The 26,007-nt window shown below is 40.2% G+C and overlaps 1 protein-coding gene, 2 long non-coding RNA genes and 1 pseudogene across 3 annotated transcripts in view; all 4 read right to left on the bottom strand.

Annotated features, from left to right (window-relative positions):
• The window catches only part of LOC143123546 (myosin heavy chain, fast skeletal muscle-like), a 245,337-nt pseudogene that overhangs the window by 143,862 nt on the left and 75,468 nt on the right, over positions 1-26,007 (bottom strand).
• LOC143123485 (myosin heavy chain, fast skeletal muscle-like) overlaps positions 1-26,007 on the bottom strand; it is a 201,065-nt gene that overhangs the window by 101,529 nt on the left and 73,529 nt on the right. The window lies entirely within an intron of this gene.
• The window catches only part of LOC143123054 (uncharacterized), a 79,872-nt gene that overhangs the window by 28,931 nt on the left and 24,934 nt on the right, over positions 1-26,007 (bottom strand). The gene's annotated exons all lie outside the window — the stretch shown is intronic.
• Positions 9,002-10,302, bottom strand: LOC143123057 (uncharacterized). The gene is made up of 3 exons (XR_012986788.1): positions 10,106-10,302; positions 9,381-9,440; positions 9,002-9,266 (listed from the first exon to the last, which is right to left on the bottom strand). It is a non-coding gene; the product is annotated as an uncharacterized LOC143123057 (long non-coding RNA).

The raw sequence follows: 26,007 nt of genomic DNA, 5'->3' as shown, positions 1-26,007 counted from the left end.
TTTGCAAATGTCATGTGCAAGAAACCTACCATAAATTAACTGACCAATATTCATATTTACTTTCTTTTTAGATGAGTCAACACCACACAGGCAACCAGCTCATTGCCCAGAGCTGGATGGGTCTATTATAACGCCTGCCACTTCATCTTGGGACCCAGTTGAAGGTACAGTGTCTTTGAATTTTCCATTTCCAAGTAAATACAATTTCATGACAAGGAACTTGAGAGTAAGTAACTTTTTTTTTGTTGTAAACAGCACAAGTGACTCATCACACAGAGGGAGGTGGCTTGGCCATGGAGACGGAAATAAGAGGTAAGAACACTCACTTAATTTGTTCACATATGCAGGTATATAATGTATTTAACAACTAAAACTAACACCATCCATTTTCCATAGCAATAAGGACAACCATTACCGCATGGCACAGCGAATGGACGCATTTGAGGAGAAGATGGATGAGCTGCTCATGCTCTTAAGGAGCTCCCAGTCACCTCCCTCTGCTCCAGTCGATGACATATTGCTGTCGTCCTGCTCGACAGTCACTGAGCTGCAGGAGAGGAGGAACAAAGTGCCCTCCCTCCAGGACTTGTACTCTGGGACCTAAGCGGGCAGAGACCATCACCAAAGACTCCACATATCCTGCACACACACTCTTTAACTTCCTCCCCTCTGGCAGGTGCTACAGATCCCTGCACACAAAAACAACCAGACACAAGAACAACTCTTTTCCCACTGCCGTCACTCTCCTGAACTGCAGATAAGTGGGGTCATCCCCACTTTGACCGTTTACCTGCCCATTACATACTTTATCATTCCAATATGTGTTTTGCACACTACATTTGCACTATTACTTTGCACTCTACATCACACTCCATGTGTACTTATATTGGTATTATGTCTTATTTGTATAGTTGTTTTGTATATTGTGTTGGTATCTGCCACAATGTATATTGTTGTCTCTATTGTACAGTATGTCTGTCTATTTGTTGAATGTATCGAGCACCTACCAAAGTCAAATGCCTTATGTTAATATACTTAGCTAACACTAAGTCTAATTTATATATATATATTGTTAGGCCTTTTATATAATTTTTTTTGTCTTTTGATAATTTTATATTAAAGTTATAAGTTCCATCGATTTTGCCTGTTCATTCTTTCCTGCTAATATATAATAATGCATTCCTGCTCATGCTGTTTAAAGTAATAATACAATTGGTATGCAAAGGTTGCAATGTTAGGGCAAGGTTCCCTAAAGGTTGCAATATTTAGGGAAGGGAACGTTCCCTAAATGTTACAACGTTTAGGGAACGTTATGGGAAGGTTTTTTAAAGTTTGCAACGGTTGGGGAGCGTTAGGGGAAGGTTCAGGGAACGTTTTATATAACCAAGAACTAACATTTCCGGAACATTCAGCAAACTTTCCATGGGAACCAAAACTTACTCAAAAACTAACCTTCGGGGAACTTTTGGGAACCAAAAACTAACGTTTCCGAAACCAAAAACTATGGTTCCCAGAATGTTTTGGAAACCATAAATTGTTAGCTGGGAACAACCTAGAACATTTGCTGCGCGAGCACCTTTGATCTCCATTGATAATGTCAACAACTTCACCTCTCGTTAACGTTATCCAATAACACGACATGTAGATAATGTCATGAATAACGTAAATGTTGTACATTTACGACGAATATGGGCTATTTTTTACCAACCAGTAACAAATAAGGTCCGCACACTTGCTCTCCGTTTATTTTCTTTTATTTGACTTAAATCCCCATACACATGACGTTTCGAGCCCTTCGGCTCTTCATCAGACTTTTAACAGACAAAAGACCATCACCATTTTAAATAGGTCATAGGTCACCTGACCCGTATGTACCGGAGTGCACAATACATACATACATCGTCCACCCCCAATAGTGAACACATTTAGAAAATTACATTTGTATAACAGCAAAATATAAAATCATCCTGTATATCAAGTCTCTGTAGAAAAATATATCTGTAGAAAAATACAACACTATATAGAAAGATAGAAAAATATATATACTTGACATACAGTTTTAACAGGGACCTACAGCATACAATCATCTAGACAGACGCACTATTTTTTACCAACGCCATCAGCTATGGCAAACGTTAACTCGGAGTTGATTAGACTTAACGTTAGCTGCTAATATCTAACGTTAAAAGTTAACGTTACAGTCCACTAGCAATGCAACAAAGTTAACGTTACAGTCCACTAGCATTGCAACATAACACATGACATGTAAATAAATGTCATGAATATATAAGTCAAGTTAACTATTGAAGGCATAACGTTAAGTTACATTTCCGACGGGAATTTTGTGTATCAAGTTAATAGCACTACTAGAATTGAGACCTTGAATTTCCCCTTGGGATATAGAATGCTATGATTGGCTATTAGGCTACATTAACGTTAGCTGACGAACTTTAATCAAAACATGCTAACGTTATAGTTGGCCTACATGTACTACCTTATCATTAAAGAATAAATGTCCGTTAATACAGCGAAAATGCGCGAGGCATAAGCGGGCAACTTAGCCAGGAATCGTTTGATTCAAAGTTCGTGACAGTTTAGCTAACGTTAACGTTACAGCAGTTAACACCGCAGTCCAAGGTTTTTTCCCCAAGGCAATTGTCGATAAAATATGACCGATTACATCTTTACAAATTTGTTCCGTTTGCTTTACTACGGTATTACTATACCAATATTACTAGGAATATCATCCATAATATTGGTATTTAGTACAATTTCTTTCTAAGAGAGAACGTTATTGAGTGATGTCAGCATGGCGCGCTGCGTTCCTTACTAAATCCCCGGGAAACTGTCGAAGCTAATGTTAGCCCATGCTTAAACTCATCTGACGATACTAAAATAAATTTAAGACATTAAAAGGGTCGATTCGCTACGGGAAATCGACCCGTGGACATGTCGGTCCATTCTACATAATATTGTACCAAATACTGCGACTCAATCTTTTATATTACGCTTAGGAAACAATTCTGCTAACCTTGCTATGCCACGTGAAGTGCTTTATTTTTCTTTAATTTTTTTTGTCTTTTATGTAAAGGTAACTCTGGGGAGGGGGCATCTGCCTCGAGCCCAGCAAGCCTTTGAAGATAGTTAGGCTTAGGTAGCTAATATGTTAGTTTATGATTAGTTACAGGCAGTTTACCTATCACTTAACATAGTGATCACTTGCAGCATATACACCAATAGTGACTTTGGTGTGTAGATTAAGACAGATAGATAGATACTTGTAATATAGGAAATTCTGGAAATATATTTCTAAGGGTTATTTTTCACACATTCAAAACTCATCAGAACTGTTGTTCTATTTCAAGTGTTTCATTCATTCAGAAATATTATTCTTTTTCAAGTGTTTCATTCATTCACCTTATTATCAGATGGCACAGATGTGGAAGGTGGTCGAGTTCACGGACAAAGGCGCTGCCGTAGTGCCATCCAGCTGGCTCGAGGAGGCTGGGGAAAGCTGGAGGTGTTACTGGCCTGGCTCCTATGACCACTGGCGGCTCCAAAAAGCCGTTTTAAACCACCTTCCACCAGGTCAAAACTGGGATGTTTTTGATGACGTGAGGGTCTTGGTAGGCTGTGGTAAGGAAACATACTGCATTAAAACATTTCTTTAAGATTCAACTTGTTACATTGCACTAACACATGTCATTCACTTTCAGCAACATATGGTAAGGCCAAAGACTATATTTGGATAAGTGTTTGCAACCTGACTGTGCAACAACAGACATCCAGTCAGAGGCTGAGATTCCTGACAAGAGGAAAAGAAGGTAAAAAAAAATTCTGTCGTGTCTAAGCAAAACCGAAAAGCTCACAAAATATATACAAAAAAAAAGTTTGTTCAGTGTGTTCTGTTTATATTTCTGGTGTTGCTGACCCACTACCATGACTGTTCCAAAGGGCAAACCCACACTACAAGCAAGGTAGCAATCTTGAAAGGACGGGCTCATCAGCTACAGCCAGGAGTTGGATCTTGCCACGAGAGGCTATTGGAGGTGCGGATCTACAGCAATAACACATATTTCAGAATTAAACAAATATCTGATTGTCCATTTAGGCCAGTCTGAAATTCAACTGCCATTTCCTATGCTTCAAGGTGAGGACACTGATGAGGATGAGCCAACCCCTAGAAAAACGGCAAAGGCCAGCGACTGACTTTGGGCCAGGTAGGATAGGCTAAACATTTGTGTGTTTACTGTTTAAGGCAATTTCTAGTAACACTCAAATGCTTACAGTACCATTATCTTATTCTGTATTAAAGTGTTTTTTCCTTTGCAGACATCAATAGTGAGTGGCGATTTGGGTCATCAACCACCCAAAGAGGTAATTTAGGCCTAACCCTTCCTACCCGTCCACTACTGAAACATTGACACCCTACGCCTGTATCTGTCAGTCTTTGCCCTCTAACACTCTACTCTTTTTCTTTTCTCTCAAACACCATGCAGACTCACATCAAGAAGGGCATTTTACACAAGGTAAATTTTACACAAACTCTTCCTTAGATACACCAATTTTGAAAAAAATCTAATCGATGCACCTTGTGATTTTCAAATATAGATGCACGTCAGCCACACCAACAGCTGTTGCGTGGTAAGTTAAGGAGACACAAACATTCATAGTCATATACATCAGAATGAGCTAAAATGTGAAAGTACACCAGTAAGAAAACATATTTCTAATATTAAGTAACTTAAATTGACAGATATTGGATTAACAAAAGTGGTACAGCTGTTGTCGCAAGTGCTGGACGAAAACAGACAAATGAAAGAGGAAATCAGCAAGCTAGGGAGTGACATTAGGGCCCTAAGGAGAGAGACGGTGAGGCAGGCAACCCCTGAAGCTTCCCCGTCAAACATCAAACTGCCTCTCAACACAATAGAGGAGTTTGAACAGGCAGAAGCTCTCATCAAGGAAAACCCGCTCGAGAAGCAAAAAATGGTACTTAAATGAGCACTACCAAAAAACTTTAACTAACATTACATTACATCAATTTAAATTATTATGAACATACTTCTTCTTTCCAGCCATCCACTACACCACTCACATTAATTGTAGGAATAATCCTTGAAAACAGAAGGAACACATTTCTCATTATGTGACACAGATGAGTTCGCTAATATGGTACATAATTATTCATGCAATGTTTCTTTTCATCTGTTTGTTTGTTGGTTCATTATGTCTTGTCAGATATCTACATTTACTCTTGTTGGTGGGCACACTGCTGAAGTGACCGTAAGGCGGATGCTGCAGAATGGCCTCACCAACAACCTGGCTAGCCTTTTCAACTGGGCAGGAAAAGGCCACAAGAAACCTTTTAAAGAAACAATGCTCAGTGATGTACTGTATGGTATGTTTGTCAAAAAATGTAATGTGTTACTATTACAAGTTACCCTATCTAAAATGTAATAGGCTAGTAGTGTAACTATTTCAATTACTTTAACAAAGTAATGTAACTAAAAGAAGTTGGGACAAGTCAAAATGTCTACATCGAGAGATCATAGGCTTTCAGAAAATATGTAGTTTATGAGTATGTGTTCTTGGTTCATTCTTGATTCAAAAGTCTTTAATATAGGGGACAGATTATGTGTTTTTGACTTTTAGCCTTGAGGGAAAACAGCAAAACTCTAAAGACTACACCCAGGAAGAACCGGAGCATGGGGTACTTTGCTTTATTTATTTAGAAACGGCCACATAGCACATTCGCGCTTTCCGTAAAACACGCAGCTGCATGAAATTTCTTACAACTTATCGCCACAAGGTGACAGTTTAAGTCCGCTGTAGCATTGCCGGTAAACAGGGCAGCGGACTGCATTCAAAGGCGTTGCAAGTGGCATTGAGATACTGTAAGCAGAACGAAACTAAAGATCACCTCGTTGAAGTCACACAGTAGACTAGGCTAAATCAGAGCCTACTTTTGTTTTTATCAAGATGATGGCCTTTGGCGAACAGTTTAGGCCTACTCAAAATGAGTAAAACCAAATTTGGCAAAATCTCGCCAAAGCTGCATGCGAGCCACCAATTATAGCTTGACGAGCCGCGCAATGAGTAACACTGGGCTAGACTGTCAATACACAGCATTCTGACACCTGTTGAACTTGGCGGATTGCGCACCTACGAGCAAATTTGACCAGAAAACTAACAATTCTCCTTCTGTAGGCTAGGCCTATTCTTAAAATTAATAAATAACGATAAATGTTGGTGCTATTTCAGAAAATGGTTAGGCTAGATAGTCTAATCCCAAACTACCTCCACTACATCCAACAATAATATAATTTATTACCTTTAGAGTGTTATTACAAAACTCCTTCAACCTTCTGTCTTCATGGCTAGGCTACTGACCAATCCTGGCTCAGGGATTAGTTTCTCTATCTCGTGCACGCCTAATGCTGCACCAGGCATTCTGATATTGTGCCCATTTTAGTAGGGTTTTATTCTAAGTTAAATTAATTAAATTAAGTTTCTTTGTAAACTAAATGATTGACATGTATAGAGGTTAAAACGTTACAGCTTACCTGCACGTTGATCACTCTTGACGGGGTTGACCATCCAAAAACGAGTCGTATAATTTCCTGTTTTGTTTTAAAATTGTTTTATATCAGAATGTCCTCCTTTCTTTTAACGTTTGTCTTGTCTTGTTTGTTTCTTTCAGCTGCACTCCAAAAACAGCTGCCAGGGAGCACAATAATGATTTATGAAGGCACGGTGAAGAAGTGGTTAAAGTACGCTCCGGAGAGAGACGGAGGCGTAGGGAGGCGAAGCAGGCCAGCGCAAGATCAGGTAGATCAGCTAGTCGAGCTTTTTAGAAATCTCATTTAGCGTATTGCTGGGCATATTTTGTAGCCTACCAAATGTTAATATTTCTCTATTTCTTTTCAGGCGCCTTCATGACAAGACAAGACATGGAACAAAAATAAACCTACATGGATCCGATGGAACATAAATAAACGAAAATGTGTTTGATAAGATGTTCTGTGTGTTCATTAGTAGCCTAGATCTGGCACTCTGCCTTGAAGGAGATTAAGTAAAATGTCTTTGTTATCCTATTGTAAGAGTAATTTCATGATGTCCTGTTGTAGATAAAACAGGAAGTGAAACTGAATCAATCAATCGACCAAAATTCGACCATAATCGCTAGTTGAATAAAGGTTGAAGGGGGGTCGATTCGCTGTCACCAGTCACCCCCTTTTCAACGTTGATTCGACGCAGAACGGTATGTGCAAATTTTCGTTGTTTCGACGTTAGACATCAACGTTTATTCGACGTGATTATGTTGAACAGCTGACGGTGATTCAACGTGGATTCAACGCCCCTTTGCTATCTGGGTATGGAACAAGATTATACGTTAGTGTGCACTGTACTGTAGGGCATCCTATGGGCAGGCTCCAAGTGCACTATCCTCGAAGACACAAGGATCATCAGACAAGCTGTTGCTCATTCCCAGTCTAAGTGGTAGGTGACCATATTTTCTTTGCTTTTATTATTGAGCACATCATTGTGTATGGAATGCGCTACATCAACCTAGATAGCCTAAGATAGCCTAGATAACATTGATACAATGTTGAGTTTCCTTTCAAACCCTCTTGGTTGACATTAAAGGGGTGGTTCAGGATTTTGGACATATGACGTCATTTCCAAGTTAGCAAGTGTGATATGTATCAGTGGAGATCGTTCTCAACACATTTCCTCCCATCCTTCTAGTTCAGTGGTTCTCAACCTTTTTTGAGCAAACGCCCCCATGACCTTACATGCCCCCCCCCCCCACACACACACACACAAGTAAAAAAAAAAAAAAGACTACAACCCCGGGTAGGCTATAGGCCACTCACACTCATGCTATATTGCTTAAATAAAAAACGAGCCCATTTCTGTGCTGTTTTGGTTTCTTCTGGAATTATAAGAACATGTCCCTATGAGCCCATTTTATTATTAAGCAGATTTAGCCCACTGTTAGAAGCAATAGGAGACTGGTTGGGTAAAAATAGGAACATTAAATGCTAGGCAACAAGACGTGTCATTTTATCATGGACAAAACTCAAGTGCACATCACGTGAACAACATATGCATATCGCAACAATCCTACCAATCACAAAACAGATTCTGCGCGTGAGGCCTGTTTGGGCCTATATATATTTCGTATTTGATTAGCAACGGTCTTTTCGTGGAGACTACGCTCAGAGCAGCTGCAGAACAACAGGAGCGGGGCTGGGAGACGTGAGTCCACTGCACGGTACGACCACTGAGCATAGATAAACAGTAAAATGTATCTGGGACGGTAGAGGGGTTAGAAACCCATGAATGAAAATAGCCTATGTGTTTCAGGTAGCCTATTTTTGCACCAACAATATGTGAAAACCATGAAAGTTTAAAATGTAAAAAAAAAAAAAAAAAAATCACGTTCCCAGCGCCCCCCTAGGTTGTACGAACGCCCCTAGTTGCTGATCGCAGGTGCTAAGCTAGCGCAAGTCATCAGTATGTGTTAGCCTGCCACTAAAAACAGTCTTACCCACTCCACAGCACAGTACACCCGAGGCAAATAAATTATAACGCCAGACTATCGATGTAAATGTCTGTGTTGATAGTTTTATTTCTAACATCATTGTATTCTTGCATTTCAATGATCGCATTACATTTTGAGGGACTAGTTTCTTAGCAGCGGCGGAATTATACTTGCTCCGGTTAGTAGTAGGGCCTACTGCGCCGGAAAGTAAACAGAGAAGCGCACTAGTAGTAGCCTTGGTAATATCAGTCCGCCGCAGCGTTGCTTAAAATGCCTACTACCAATTTCAGGGAATAAAGTATAACTATTGTAACGCGATGCGAAGGTAGTTGTATTTCTTACACTATTCTATCAACACAGACATTTACATCGATTGTCTGGAATTTGCCTCGGGTGTTCTTTGGAGTGGGTAAGACTGTGTTTAGTGGCAGGCTAACCAGGGCCGTTTCAAGGAATTTGGGGGCCCCAAGCAAAATGGACATGGAGGCCCCCACCCAGCCACCGCACGCAAAGCCTACAGGAACCACAGCATAGCCATACAGTTTAAATTCACCCACACTTTATATAAATAAAAAATGTTGACAGTGCAAATACTGCTGTTGCATATGCTGTGCATTAGTTTTGAACATTTTGAACATTTGCAAAAACACCACCGTACCATAAAATCCAATGTCAGCTTCTTCCTCATGAATGGAGGATGAAGTTGATGGTGTACCTGGGAAAATAATTGAAAAAAAATCTGAGATTACCTGTGAAGTACGTTTGACCATTTCACTGTTAGCATAGTGGAAATGGTCATTAACAGCTCAGCGAGAGAAATTCACTCTACCTTCATCAGTGGAGGTATCCTTAGGAAGAGCCTGAGGGCTGAGAAATTTAAGCAAAGCACCTTGAGGGAGAAAGAAAAGATATGTTAGCATTTCCTTATTTTGATATTTAGAAGGGATGCAGCTGCTTTCACAACTACCAATGCTTACTGTAAAAACATCCCAAGCTAATGTTATACATTGACCCAGGCCTACTTGTATCTTAACATAGCATTTAAGCATTCTGCTGTTTAAGAATTAGACAGACGCACCCCGTGCTTTAAAGACAGTAAACAGCTGGCGTGCATGAATACTGCTAGACATGAATGTTCCAGTCTGCTTTGATGCACGGAATTTATCATGTGGTTTTCCTAACCCCCATTTGGTAAATAGATTATTACGGTCGATTAGTAGCCTATAGCAGAGAAGCTATGGCCCCTTTATCAAAACCTATTACAAAGCTATAGCAATGTTATGTCATTAAATACGATAAACAGTGATTCTGGAACAGATCTGCGTCTTCCTTATCCCGTTAATAAACATATTACAGTATGTAACCATATTCCGTCCGTTCGAGAGAAAAAAAAGTTGCGCTAGCAGCTAACTGTTCTAGTTTGTTACAAGCAGCATGGGCAGGCAGGTAGTTAACATAAAAAATGTTTTTGCTAGGCTAGCCTTCCTGCTGCGACATTACACCATTTGTACAAGACAAGTAGAGCTATTTTATCCAGTATAATTTATCACTTACCACTATCTTGTTTTTTCTTGTCATCCTCTTCCTTTCTCTTCTTTCTTTTCTGGCTTCCGGACGCATAACTCCGCTTCATTATGACTGCGAGGTTTTATATTTTCCCGGCAGCAGAGATCACAAACTTGGCTGGCTGCTGTCAGCGACTACTGAGAGGGGCCCCCTTGAGGGGGATCCCGGTATTGCCGGTAACAGTGTCGTTGCACTTTACTGCATTGACTATCAAAGGGGCGCTCACAGTTTGTCGTTGCATTTTATTCTTAACCAGTCGTTGTCTTGGGGCCCCTGGCCAGCTCGGGGCCCCAAGCAATTGCTTGGTTTGCTTGCCTTCAAAGTTTTCAAAAGTTGCATTGGCTAACTAGCACCAGATTTCTGAGTGCAGGGGACAAGCCGAAATGAGCTATGAGACATACGTTCACACTCGATATCATGTTTCAACAAACTTTAGGTCAAAATCACACTGCAATTCTCCTTTAAGATCAATGTAGGATTTCATTTTGAATACATATTTACGTGGCATTGTCAATTTTGCCAAATATGTTTTTATTAATTGTATAATGAATTGGCAATTGTGTGGTGCACCTAAGCAGGTGACCATAGGTTTCATATATTTGTTTATTTATTGCATTTGCACTGAACATCTGTCCCTGTAACAATTGACCTATGGCTAAACCACGCCCCCAAACACAACGAGCCAATCACAGGGCACTACTATTTTGATACATGATCGAGTCAAACTCGACACAACATGAAACTTTGATCGAAGTATCATCAGTGTCTCTACATGAACTTGCGCAGTGAGAACATTGTTTGTGTACACATAGTTTACTAAAATGAAAGGTTGTTCAAAAAATGAAAGGTTGTTCAAAACCTTTCTTTTAGTAAATTCTGTGTACACAAACAATGTTCTGAATGCTCGAATTCATGTGTAGAGACAAGGATGATACTTCGATCAAAGTTTCATGTTGTGTCAAACCTTCTTAGTGTTTTATAAATAGCGATTTGACGCAATCATGTATGAAAATAGTATGGCGCCTGTCACCGAATGTTGACTGTTTGTCCAAGTGAGTGGAGGGGGCGTGGCTTAGCCACAGGTCAATTTCATAATGTAATGCCTTTTTTCAATTGCATATTGCAGATTGGCTTCCTATTTGATTTTCGCTACCTATATGCTTCCATACATAACGGCCAATACATGTGGTGGTGTAACAAAAAATGTACTTTATGATGGACAAATACTTACTGATAAGGATTGTTTTGGAGGCCATCTTCTGGAACCCAAATTTCCCATGAACGCCCTTCCAATTAACCTTTTTTGCAACTCCACAGGAAAACATTTTTGATAAAATGTTCCACGTCACCCGCTTGGTGTCCACCCCACCAACAGAGGAGAGGGAGATCACCTACATGGAGATGATGGAGGAAAATATAGGTATGTTAATTACTGTACTAATCTTAAAGGGGCAGCCGTGACCTACTGGTTAGCGCTTCGGACTTGTAACCGGAGGGTTGCCGGTTCGAACCCCGTCCAGTAGGCACGGCTGAAGTGCCCTTGAGCAAGGCACCCTAACTCACCCACTGCTGTTGGCGCCAAGATTAGTGTGTGCTTCACCTCACTGTGTTCACTGTGTGCTGAGTGTGTTTCAGTAATTCACAGATTGGGATGAATGCAGAGACCAAATTTCCCTCATGGGATCAAAAGAGTATATATATACTTGACCTGTGTGTCATACTTTTTAAATATATTCAAAAATGTGATAAAACAACCACATGTCAAAAAGCTTAAGGGTCATTCCATGTCAATTTACACGATTCCCCAGTGTCACCTCTTCATTCAATTCCAAGTTTTAGCGCCACATTCACACCAATAAGTATGAGTAGAAAAACCAAATAAATGTTTGTGCACAAACTGTTTTGGTGTATTTACCATGGCATGTTTCTTCCGGTCGTTTGCCGGATCCCGGAGCCCTTCCTCCAAACGTTGAAGTTCCCCCTCGCTGTCAATGTGGAACTGGAAGTCTTCGGGCATCTCATGAATTGGGTGGCCTCCTGTACTTAGTCTATTCAATACGATGTTAACTGTTGTAGCAAGTTGTGTTACTTGTTGCTTGATGTTTTCGAATAGCAGCAGACCATGTAGCTGTGCCTCTGTAAAATATTATGTAGAAAAAAGCCCAAATGTGGGTAATATATTTCCAAACAGTTCTGTTCATAATGACCCTATTGTCTTTGCATTGTGTCCTTTTACAGTGTACATCAGTCTTACCTGTGCATCTAATGGGGCCGGTCCCATTACCTACATGAAAGGAGGGCCTGAATAGGAAGCCCTGCTCCCTACTGTCACCATCTAATGGAGAAAAAGGTAAATAATGACATTAAGAATCTTCCACAGGGTGCAACCAAGGTCAGATCAGTGTTGAATTGTGAAGGGTTTTTAGTTTTGCCCAAGTGGTGTTGCCATTAAAGGTTCCCATTGAGTCAGCTCACCAGGAAATGTAGCCAGCTCAGGGAAGAAGTCACAGGGGGACCCTTGGTTGAATGCCTGTGTGAATGAGTGCTCAGTTGAGTGCTGAGCTGGACTCACTAAAGACCCATTGCCTATTTTTAGCGGAAAAGACAAGAAATGGAAACAGATTTTTTTAATGTAAGAGCACTTACATTAAAAGAGTACAGTGACTTTTATAATTATTGCCCCTCCGTAAAGGTGACAACATGAAAGACTGATCTACCTACCCATGCTTGGGCCTGACACTGAGTCTAATGCTGAATCCTTCCTTATGCTCCAGCTAATGTCAGTGAGCGTATTCTGCTCCTGATAGTTTTCACCTTATGGAAGATATGTAAAATATATTCACAACATAGAGTAAAGATGATTTGGTTTTCAATGAAACCTTTCAATGGAAAGGGCTACATCCTGTGGATAAGTAAACCCTGAATAGTGCTGTAGTTATTGTTAAATAGTCAACTGCAGTGACTGTCACTAACCGTAATTGAAACCCTGTTCATCTGCCCATTTTGAATAAAAGCTATGGAATTTAACAAGGGCTTTTTGAAACATGTACAAAATAGACATAAAAAAGAAAATAGACTTACAGTTGGGGAGTGGTGGTAAAGAGGGTACTGGAGTTAATGGAGGATTTGGGGGATATTTGGCCTTAGCAGACACAGTTCTTTTGGACACCACTATGGGCTCATAATCGCTGTCATATCTAGAACTGACAGAAGAGAAATTACAGTTCATCTCAAAAAAGTTCAAAATGTACAGTACCCTCCGGAATTATTGGCACTTTTGGTAAAGTTGACTAAAAACAGGTCTAACAAATAATCTGTTGGTGATTTAATGTAATCTCACAATGAAAACAATGAGGAAAAATCCACCCTTGAAGGGAAGCAAATGTATTCTGAGAAAAAGGAAAATCTCATAAAAAAAAATACATATTTTTAACAAAAACACGCTGCTCACAAATATTGGCACCCTTAGAAAAGTTACAAAACCTTACAGAAGAGATTTTCCTATCTAATTTCAATTTATTTAAGTTAATTAGAGTGTCTTTGAACTTTCAGAAGTAGTTCATGACTTTCTTTTTCACTAAGGTACGAAAATAAAGTGACAGGCTAAATCACCAACAGATCATTTTTAATATCGGTTTTTAGTCAACTTTAGCAGAGGTGCCAATAATTCTGGAGGGTACTGTATTCAAGATTCACTCCTCTTTCACTCATTAGCTGTGTTCAGACTATCGGGCCAGGCCATGCCAAGGCCATTTACGGGCAAGTTGGTGCCAGTGTCCTCCTAATAATACAATGCTGCTGGTAAATAGTGTGTGTGTGTGACTCGTATACTCCATTTCTCCATTGCATACTTTTCTTTGCGTCGTCGTTTTGACTCCTCCTCAGACTCAGACTGTAGGCATTCAGTTCCATCTTTTAGGTATTCTTTTAATTTTAGGGTGGCCGCAGTGTAGTCGTCTAATTAGATGAGGGAATACAGAAATTATACATGGCATGGCACAAAACATATTTATGGACAAATATTCTTTACACTAATTGAACAAATGCTGACCAACATTTGGTTAATTAAAGGTAAAGTATGTATTTTTTTTGGCCATTTTATATCCTCTTATCACTTGAGAGACCAGCATTCCCAATTGGACAGTTGTACGTCAATCAAGTGGTTGTGCTCAATGTCGAATGGGAAATGCTGGTCTCTCAAATGATAGGATAGGTTTTTCAAGCCCTGTCCATTCCACAAATGATTGACATGTTTAATTTTCATATCAGTGCTTTCAACAAAGTGGCTGTGAGTGGGTTATGAAGAAAATCTCAAGTAATTGCGCAAAAATGGCCAAAAACCAACCAACCTTTCTGAAATAGGACCCGGACATCAAATAGTTTCCATCCAGGGCCTGGCTCCTCGCATCTAACGCCAGCCTTGCGATTTTTTTCATCAGAAAGGAAGCCTGGCCAATAGCATTTCCCCTCCTTAAGCTATTTACTTGGCACAACATTTACGGTGTCTTCTTCAGTAAAAAGAACTCCACAGTATGTCTAATAAAAATGTAACAAATAAAAATACAATTTGAACAGCAGTAATCAATTGTCTTACAGGTTAGATTGTTGACACACATCTGACTTTCAGGATTTTAGGTAGCACTTTATATGTCCACTACGCCATGGACCTGTCTTGCAGTTCTCCACATAAAATCCCTCTTCACCTCCTCACATTTGTTTTCACCCCACTCCTTTCTCTCTCTCTTTCTTTCTCTCTCTCTCTCTCTCTCTCTCTCTCTCGTAGTTGCTCGTCCAATAACAGCCAGGTGAACAAGCTGATGCAGCCAGGAGGAGAGCCAGGGCTTGGACGCAGAGGCCTTTAGAGAGGACGCTGTGGACAACAAAGCTACTCCTAATCCTAACCTCCCGCACACACACACACACACACACACACATGTACCTTGTGAACTGATTGTAGTAACTGGAAACAGGAAAAACATACTCAAACTTGATTTGAACTTGATTAGAAAATACAGTTTTTAGGTTTTAATCCTTGGTGTGGAATAAGGGGATAAACACCTCTGTATGGCAGAGCCAGACATTTTTGACTTAAATTTACAATTTTTGTAAATCTAATTTCGGAATCCATCACTGATGATGTAACAATGTTTAAGAATCTAGAATTCATAGGGTATGTGAAGAATGGATTAGTGGCCTTGTATTGGTTGTAGGCAATGTAAAAATCACCCTGGCACTGAATGATGTTTTGAATGCTGCACACATTGCCACAAATGAGAAATGTATTGTCACTGGACTTTGTGCTTACAGTGAATTTGTCCATTTGGATTTCATCATATTGATGACAAACCATCATTCCAACTGGCACAGGGCCACGGCAATGCTCCTTTCTGAACGGTGATACAGTTTTTGGTTCCTGGTGGCATGAAGACTCTTCTGAGAGTCTTCTAATTATCTGATCCAAAGGATATGAAGGTTTGCGCACAGTTCTTTTAAGTTTGCCTAGGAAATTTTCAAATGGAAACGCAGAGATGTTGTCTAAACCGCCAAAATGTTTTGCATCTTGTGCTAAATGGGTCAATCCATGAACATTGTAAACAACTTGATCTCTTCCATAGATGTCACTGAAATGACCAACGAATGAATGGAGGAGGCTGTTGGCATAGTCACTGTGTGTTGACGAAAGGCTTGGAGATACCAGGATGGACACTGCAGTGGATAGCAGGAGGAAGTTGGAGTAAATGGCATCACTCAGAACATCTCGCAACACCACTTGACCAGTATATAAAAGAAACTGACGGTATTCCGTCGCCTTCCACCTGTCAACTTCTTTTAGTGACCTTGGTTTTCTGGCAAATTCTTTAGGAATGTATGGCCTCATGTTAACTAGTTCATCAGAGATTTTGTTCACATCTCTGGATAGTAGACGTGCAGTCAATGGGCCTTTTAGCCATAGATGAATAAGCCATCTCATCACACCTAGGCACACCAAGTGCATGTAATCAAGAGGTACTTGAGAGACCATCCCAACATCTAAGCCCATAAAGGGGTGGGGACCTAGGTGATGGTCTTCATCTAGCTGGTCAGAAAATGAGGCGTCAGTTCTCAGGGTGCTATTCGGTAGGGGATAAGTCATTCTATTGTTGATGTACACACCATTGTGAGTACATTTGTCACAGCCATGATATCCATTAAAAGCCTTTGTGTTTTTGACAAATGATCTAGCTGGTGTGTCGCAGATAATTGAGTGCAACCTCATTCTAAACCTTTTTCCCTTGAAGTTAAACCCTTCCTGGAGTTGGGACAGTTCACAGACAAAATCTGTTAGTAATTCTGTGGACATGGGTTTCTTCTTGCCTGAAAACAGCCCTATCACAACTGGCTCCTTCATCGGAACACTAACTAGGAGACCCAGAATCGGCCATAATTGCATGCTGGAACTCTTGAATAGAGGCAGTCCGTCAATATTGATTTGAAGCTGTAAACAAGTTGTCCTTCCACTGAGATAGGCTCTTTCCTAAGGCTTTAACAATGCCAAAGTAATGATACAAACCATTCACACATGTTTTTAACAGAGTACACTGTTTTTGTCCCTAAAAGGGTTCTGGCATCCCTGGGTAGATCAGAATGGTAAACCGTTAAGATGGCCAAGAGAGCAGTGAGGGCTACATGGGAAATTCCATAAGTTAATGCCCAATTTGAAAGGCGATTGGTAAGGTTTTCAGATTCCTCGCAAATCAGACATATCTCCCAGACTATCATTGTCATCAGAACTTCCCTCTGAGACAGGACCTACAGCAGCTATGGGATCTAAGCCAACTGTTTCATCTACTGGTTCATCTGCTGGTTCTACATCTTCAGGAAACTCTGCAAGATCTTTGGGAGGGACAGTGACTACACATAGACCCTCACCAACTCCCCCTAACTTTCTGCTTAGATCCACCCTTGCTCTCCTCCTTAATGCCGAATTGGAAACAAGTGTCTTGCGTCTATTCATTGTACAAAAAGAAACTCATTACCTGTGTTGTTTATGTATTTGGAAGATTTTGAAAATTAAATGTTGGAATTTGAGAAGCTGAGCAATGTTAATTCTATGTATTATACCTTCATCTCACAAGTTGACCACATGTGTGCAGCATCTGGAAAAGAAATGGAAGAAATAATTTAATTTACAATGAAAAAAGCCTGGGTAAGCAAACAAACCTTCCTGTACAGCCAACTTGTACACTGTTTGAGTATTTTAAGTATTTAAATTCAAATGAATCATTGAATAAACAGCATTAGTGACATTAAAGTTCAAAAACTATTTTATTATTATCTTCACTGTTCAAATAATGGCCATAATAATCTATGATATGACCTAATATGCTGAGGAAATAAATTCAAAAGTGTTTCGGGAAGTTTTTTTTCAGGCCACAGATATAACCTAGGGGACACAATGAAAATAAATGAACACTCCCCTCAATATCAACACTATTTCTTTGCATTGATTTGTGACTTTAGAGTTGACCAACTCCGGTGATATGCAAATTCCTTGCTGCAGACAATGCAGAGGACTTTATTTTAATCAACACTTTATTTTTATCAACACCATCAGGCCGTTTTTTAAAAGCAAACGTTCCAATCAATGAGCTAGGCAGCACATTTTCTTCTCTCCATTTTACAGTCTAATGTTTACTGACTAGAACGGCTTGGGGTCAAAGGTCATACGGAATCTGCGCTATTTTTTAATAAAAATTAATTAATCGAAATGAATCAGTTATTTTGACAGCCCTAGTACAAACACTTTATTTTGAATGCCGTATACATCCAAGCCTGGGTTACACGTATAACATTATATTGTGCTTTAAACTCTAGCAATGGGAGTTCATGGCGAGGAATGAGTTTACTTATTACCCAGCATGCATTACACGATTCGATTCTGCCTCTTTTGGCCTAATATATAACAATATCGGTTTACATTATGCTAAATATAATTTATTATTCACCCTTTCTTTATCTTCAATCAGTGATGAAATGTTGATCGGTAAAAAATAACCGAATGTGGGCTTAAACTAATTGCATTGTTAGACCATGAAACATGACACCCCTATCATGAAGCATAGTCATATCGTAGAAAAACCACAGGTAAACGGCAAGAAAAAAAAAAGATCATCCCACAGCCCGGGCACAAGTTATTCCCGGTTGGAAATACAATATAAATGATTATAGAGCAGTTCCATGGTAAAACTTAATTCACAAGGGCACAGTAGATATTTACTAGAAAATCCCTGCTAGAGATTCAGAGATCGTTTTATAGCTGGATAGAAAAGTATCACGTTTAAATGATAATCTTTTGGCTGATTGATCCCGCTCGACACATAGATTAGGAAACTAGTTTTAATTATTTTAATGTATTGATTAAAAATGTTTTTTGTATTTCAATTCAATCATGCACGTCATAGCCTCACTTGTTAGTCGTTGGGATTTGTAAATGAATGAATGAGTTACGTGACTTGAGCGTCTCAAAAAAAAATGTCTTCATCGTGAAAGATATGCGGTATCTTCTCTTCGAGTTTACCCACGAAATAAACCATAAGCTGTGCCTCTGGTCCACAAGCGGGAAAAAGTGGTATGTTATCTTGCCTGTTTGATTTATTATAATCTTAGCCTAGTTGCATCATTGATTGATTGTTCGTAACCTCATAGGCTATGAATTATGTGTCACGAAATGCATTATAGAATCACGAAATCAGTTTTGTGACCTGCTAAAATACATTTCGTGAGTCAGCAGTTTGCGGAATGAACTGACCAGTGGGTAAGTGGCTACTTCATTCACGCCTCCCGTTAATCACAGAGCTCCGTGAAACAAAGGAAATTAGCCCTCTATTTGGACGGGCAAGTAGGCATAGGCCTATGCGCGCACTCCAGCAAGGCGAGTGAAACCTAAAACATGTATTTTCAATATCGCCATAGGCTATTTGCTACGATATGAGCTACTGTTAGGCCTACAACAAGTCGCGATTTATTAGGCTATCCAATCGCTATATTGTTTTCACGAACATAACAGGAATCCACTTCATTCATTGTTTTAAATACCGTTCCTTAGCCTACACACGAGTTTGTCATTTTCACTTGCACAGACGCGCATAGACTTTGAATGCGCACTCATTGCCAATCACTGCCGTTGCAAAGCCTCTGAATGCAGTCAGCTGCCCTGTTTACCGGCAATGCTACAGCGGACTTAAGCTGCCACCTCGTGGCGAAAAATTGCAATACATTTCACGCAGCTCTGAATAACGGGAGGCCGAATGAAGTGTCACTTCTAAATGGACCCACTGGCTAATTCATTCCGCAAACTGGTGACTCACGAAATGTATTTTAGCAGGTCACAAAACTGATTTCGTGATTTCAAAATCGGATATGTCAGGCAGTAAAAAGTTCCGGTAAGAACCAAACTAGATTTTGTTCAAATATACACACCTATGGCTACTGAAAAATGTAAGATTCATTTAGCAAATGATCTTTTGAAGTATTAAAAAACATCGTTGTTTTAAGAATTTTCGAACGAAATGATTGGTAATTAGCACGTTTACAATAGCTGCTAGCAGCAAGTGGCATGGGGCAAACAAAAACTTAAAGCAGAAACTTTCCTAGTCCCATATTTCACACTATATTCACCATAGTCACACCATTGACAACGAAATATAGTATTAAAAAGCAATATACGTACCCATGTTGGCATCCATCTCCTTAAGTGCGCCAGTGCCGGTTTTTTACCCCCCACGACGTTTTTTTCCCACGATGGCAATACCATTGCTCCTGGATAGTGGACAGTTGCTAATGTATTTTTATTTAGTTATGTGGTGAATCCTCCATTTTAAGACAAGACTATACTTTGTTAGTGAATTAACCATTTTTGTGTAGGCTACGTGTGAGTGTTCAATTGTAAGATTTAACAAATCAGGATTTAATAAGGAAATTGACAATGGGCACCCCCACAAAAGTTTTATTTGCTCTTTTCCAACGGTTTCTGGTGCCTGTGGCTGTAATCCGTGGTACTGATGAGGGCCAAATCAGCATCATGTTTCTCAAGCGGACGGACCTCACTCACTTGGCGCGTTCGGCTCTGTTCAGTAAACCAGCGTGAGAAATAAATGCATAGAACGTTAGCAACAAGTCAAGTTTAGAGGTGGTCTGGGTCCGTATTACAGATGTGGGCCACATCAGTGAACTGTCTTTGTGGAAGCTTTGGTTCTGATGTGGTAAGTGGATCTGGGCCAAATCTGCTGACTGTTAGAAAAACAGCACTGCTTGGATTGGAATGCTAAGCTGAAAAGTCTAACTGGCACAGATCTGGTCCATAGCCAGAAACCGTGTAAGCTACGCCCGGATCTAGAGGCTTTTATGCGGATCCGGTCCAAAGGTAATTCCTATCTGGGTTGCTCTATATGTGAAAATGGATGTTAGGAACACTGAGTCGGTTTTTGACGTTTGGCACTCGATTCTCCCGGCTCAGTGACACGAACCGGGTTATTTAACCGACACTTCGGTCAGTTCGTCAACACTAGCTGGAAGATAACTGTCCTGACTCTGACAGTGAGGAATAGAAGTGTCCTTATTCTCTTTGTACAGTTGTATATATCTGATTTCATATTTTTCATAAAGATTGTTTTTTTATGGTTGATCAGTGTTGTTTTCATTTGTGGAAGAATGAATGAATGAATGAATGAATGAATGAACGAACAAATAGTCATTGGTATAAATTCAATTACTGCCTTTTATTGATATAAATTCAATTACTGCCTTTTATTGATAGCCTAATGATTATTTGTCACATACATAGAAATACTGACGTAAAGCATGTAGTACATTTGTTTTGGTGTTAAGCTTTTTCTATGTGAGTGTGAAGAAAGAAAGATCAAGACATTTTTTTCATAAATGGCAAGAGAGAGTATAAAGGTGTGTATGTACAGTCCATGTGCAAGTGTGGAAAAAAAGTGTTTGCAGTTTATAGTCATTGTGTGTGCAGGATACAGAATGCTTGAGGAAAGAAGCTCCTCCTCAGTTTCTCTGTTCTGGTCTTGTAGCAGCAGAGACATTTGCCTGACCTCAGTGTTTTGAAAAGTCCATGGTCAGGATGTGAGGAGTCCTTTACAGTACTTTGGCTCCTTTTACGTTTTTACGACTTTTACGTAGTCTTCCCTTGTAGGACTCCTGCAGAGTAGGCTAGGGAGCGGTGCTCTGGTGGTGCAGCACTGCAGTCACGGGCTGTACAGTTCACATACCAAGTGATGATGCCCTCATCATCACTTGGTATGGCTACTCCCAGGTATTTGAAACTTGTTATAAATGACTTAACGTAAAACATAACATTATCGTATATTTGCCTCATTGTTCTTCTTGGACGCGGCTATGTATACAGCACTGTTTAGAATCCATTTAGCCCACTTTTGAGGATGTTCGGATGTTTTCTGGTAACTATCGGTAACGTTGAATCTAACCATGGGAGCTGCCATCTTGCCATTCTGTTGACAATAAGCAGCTGCCTCATTGGTGTAGAACGATCACGTGTCGAACCGTGCCACCACTCTCGAACGAAAACCTATTACGCTCTGAAGACACTAGTTCTGCATAAAACATAGACGCATCGACAATCGACTGGAATTTCAGCGATGAACTTTTTGTTGGTAGCTAAGCACGACTCGTTCTTTTTTATGATCTAAAGATTGTGTAGATGCCAGACTGTGGAGCGGGATGAAACGATAACAGGGTTCACCTTACGGCCTAATAGTATATTATGTCTATGGTCAAGAGCGTGCAGATTAGCTTTGGCATGTTAGCATACGCCATTTTCAAATATGGCACTGCATGGATCATTTGGAACCAGCTCCATGCACGAAAATCCGTGTTGGGCACGAGCTCCCATGCGCGTACATGGTGGTGGGCGGGTACCTATCCGGCGGCTACAGTCAAACGTTATTCCAAAGATGGTTGATTACGAAGATACTTCATGAGAGGCCATTTCCTGTCCCTGGAAATTTATGCAAATAGGGTAGCAGTACACGCCCCCGCACATTTATTCAGTGATCGTGCTCTCTTTTTAACATTGAGGTCTATGGCAGAATCCAAGAATTTCCCAGAATTTGTCAAAGCCTTATTTTTCTGAGCAATGGATGCACATTTCGGACACGGTATCATGATCTCCAAACCCTCCTCCCTATTTCAGTAGAATGTCGTGATAGCATGACCCTCCAGTCGGGAGAAAATTACATTAATGAAGGTGTACACCAAGTTTATTTTGTACTCTGGCTTGTCTGGCGTGGAACCAAGGCGTTCAAACGTAAGTCATACGTCAGTGACACGCCCCTGTGGAGACGGGAACTGAACCAGAGCCCGTCTCTGACTGAACTCCACTTTGCCCTCATAGACATGAACTAGGACGACCCATCTTGCTACGCATTCATTATCTTTGGTTATTCAGTGCGTAATTGAGCTTATGAGAAGACATGTATATTATGGTTATGCATGATGACGAATAAAGATAATTGTATTGATCTCGTTTTGTTGTTGTTTGTCCTGAACAAAAATAGCCTAAATATGATTAAAGACAATAAATTACACAACAGCGGCATAAAGCCCTTGATTGTCTCGTTATAGCCTACACCAGGGGTATTCAATTAATCTTCAGCGAGGTCCAGTTACGGAAAATTTCCTCAAGCAAAGGTCCGGAGCATCATAATGTTTAACGTGCGTGTTTAGGCTATGTATATGTGTATAATATTAGGATGGGTGGATGGAGCCTAGTTGTAGATAGATAGATACTTTATTGATCCCCAAGGAGAAATTCAAGAAATAGAAGATTGTAGGCCTAGGCCTAATGTTTAATGTGAAATAAAATAAGTAGCCTAAAAGGCAACATTCGAAATGAGGAGAAATAAGGCAAGATAAGAGTAATTGGGGAGAAAAACTGAGTAGCCTTGGCTATTTTTAAGATCTAAACGTGAACTTAAAATAAAATTTGAGCTGAGACAAGGATGGATATTCCACAGCTGGTTCCTTGAACCCATTAATCAGCAAGTTTAATTTAATTTTTTTAGTTTTTTTTATGTTGACCCGAAATCCTGGAAACCCAGGAATATCACGTTGTTGGGCAGTGAATGCATGTAGGCTTAACTAGATTGTGGTGGATCAATCATATTGCCTTCTTAAATCGTAAAATATTCTGTGGTCTCAGTTCACTGTTGAATGGGCCTAGTCTACCCTATGCTTGCTCAAAATACATATATGCTTTGTCTAGTAGAGGTGCTTCAAATTGGCGCTTAAAATCGCCTGTCTCAGAATATATAGAAGAGGTCCAGGGCAATTCCGCGCAAAACTGTCACATCCATATTTAGTTGGCGTTACGGACGTGACAGTTTTGCGTGGTATTGCCCCCGTATCGTTATAAAGCTCTGTTCTCGCTGTCTAGTAGACTTGTAGTCAAGACCGCCTAAACCGAGACCAAGACACTACCAAGACCAGAGGGTATCAAGACCGAGACCAAGGCCAAGACAGACTGAGTCAAGACCAAGACAAAGTCGAGACGAGACCGAGACCAAGACCGAGACCAAAAAAAAAAAAAAAACATAGCGAGCTACTGTTACCAGTCCTTTTAGGCATGTCCCTCCACTCGGCGGCCATATTGCAATGCTTTTTGGGTACTCATCGGGCATCCTATTCAGCAGAAATGCGCGTGCGCAAGGCTTCACCACACCAACCGTGCTCCAGTGTTGAGTTCACAACACATGATTGGCACAATGTCTGCACAACACAGCACATAATTGGCTCAAAGTAGTCAACTCACACCACATGATTCGCTCAATGTATACACATGTCGACATTTTGGCGAGGAAGGGGTGGGATATGTGTAGACAACGGCCATATTGGCGTTGCAAACTAGCCCCATGCATTTCTATGGAGGATTTTTTGAGTGCTGTGTCTCCACATTAGAAAGTCTCTGGTGTTACACCATAACTTGCATCAATTGAATAAGAGCAGCATACTGGGGCAGGGTTCTCAAGTTTTGAGCTCAGCTTGGAGTGAGATTGGGGGGGGGGGGGGGGGGGGGTGCACTCACTCACTAATTATAAAAAAAAAATTGGAAAGAAGCATTAACCCTTTGAGACCTTGAATTTGTCATTGTAATCTATACATCCTATATCTTATTTTTGTCTGGGAAAGTATAATGCATAGCCTATGTCTCTTATGTCAGCCTTATCAAGGGAAACCATTTGTTTTTTTATGTCACCAGGAAGCATGTCAGTAGAAATAACTTTTCATATTTAGGTGGGATAAATTGGAATCTTGAAATATAATAATCGTGACGCTGGGATATTCTATGGCTCACCAATTTACGAGATGTAGGCCTATATGTACTGAGTGAGACAAATATTTTATTTATTAGGCTAATTGCTTTATTCACTTGAGTAGCCTATATTGTCACTGAATCATTAGACTAAGCATGTGCATGCCGAAACCGAGGACAGCAAGTTCATTATACATTATGGTGGTTGGCAGGTCATTGTCTGCAGCAGTCCTGTATGTTTAGAAAAAAATGTAAGCCTATGTGTAGCATACTCGCTCAAATTGATAACACTCGTTAATAATAAGCTAATTTTCATTCATTGTTGACATGGTCCATGGAGGATCAGATGGGTGTCCCGGGACCTGATGAACACGGCGCTAAAAAGCACTAACGAGTGCGAAAGTTGCGGCCGTGACGACAGGGAAAGTGCAGGTAGCCACGAGAGTGATTGGTCGTGTAAAATGAACGTTGCTGATGTCTGGCTTACACAAAGCTATAACGACACAATTATTAGGTTTTCTTAATGACCGACAGTTTAGTTTAGTTTATAGATAAGAAATAATTTTGCCATAAAGTAGGCTAGGCCAAATGTTCGTGAAAAGGCTTGATTTACACATCCTGTAAAGTACCATAAGTAGCCTAGACTGGTTTACCAAATGACAGACAGTTGAATTTCTGAATAAAAAGAATGTTGGTGCAGTTTTGAAATCTTAAACGTGTAACCCCACACAAGCATAACGTGGTTGTAGGGAGGGGATGTGCTATTTTGGAATTTTACCCGGATACAACGAATAGCCTACTATTTTTTGATTGGATGTCGGTGGCTATTTATTTTTTTGATTTTGCTGGTGAGTGGTGCGCTAGTTCTGAACCCTGCGAGAAATCCTCTCGTATCCCTGCGCCTCCTCTAATAATTATGCAGATACCTTGACATCCCTAGTAATATTTCTGCGTGAGAAATGCAAGGTGTGGTGTGTGAGCGTGTGAACTTGTTGAATTGCGTGTGTCTCACGCCCATTGCGTGAGACTTGAGAACCCTGCTGGGGTAAGAGGTTCAGTCCCAGTTTAAATTAAATTTAAGAAGGTATTATTTCAACTACAGACAGAACAATGCAGAGACAGAGCATGTCATGAATGTGTGTGACTGTGAGCTCACTCACTGTAAATGTTTTCGTAGACTGGGTGAGATAAACTATGTAGGTAATAGCAATTGCATGACAATGATGAGAGAGAGAGACTTTGCAAAACTTGCATTTTGCAGAATGCTTCTTTCTTGCCCCTGGACTGCAAATTCCTTTATGTTCCGTGAATGCAAATTTAATGATGGCGGAATTCGCTGACATTATTATTAATAGGTCTGACTGAGACTGACAGCTACGACGTAAACCTAACGTTTCGCGCTGGCTACACTTGCGTCTTTTGATTGGATGAGCGCCAGTTTCTTAATCACAACAAAATACATGTATGTCATTGATTGGTTGCATTTGAAAGGTTGCATTTGAAGGGCGTGAAAGGCGAAATAATTTAATGTTGCATTATCGAATGTTATGTTTTGTATCATGGACAT

This window comes from Alosa pseudoharengus, unplaced genomic scaffold, assembly GCF_046254945.1.
Source record: "Alosa pseudoharengus isolate Yale_2024_CS ecotype anadromous, Long Island Sound unplaced genomic scaffold, YU_APseudo_1.1 YU_APseudo_1.1_scf_14, whole genome shotgun sequence".
Lineage (NCBI taxonomy): Eukaryota > Metazoa > Chordata > Actinopteri > Clupeiformes > Clupeidae > Alosa > Alosa pseudoharengus.
The sequence above is the reverse complement of the archived record's forward strand: the minus strand, read 5'-3'. Positions and strand labels throughout refer to the sequence as shown.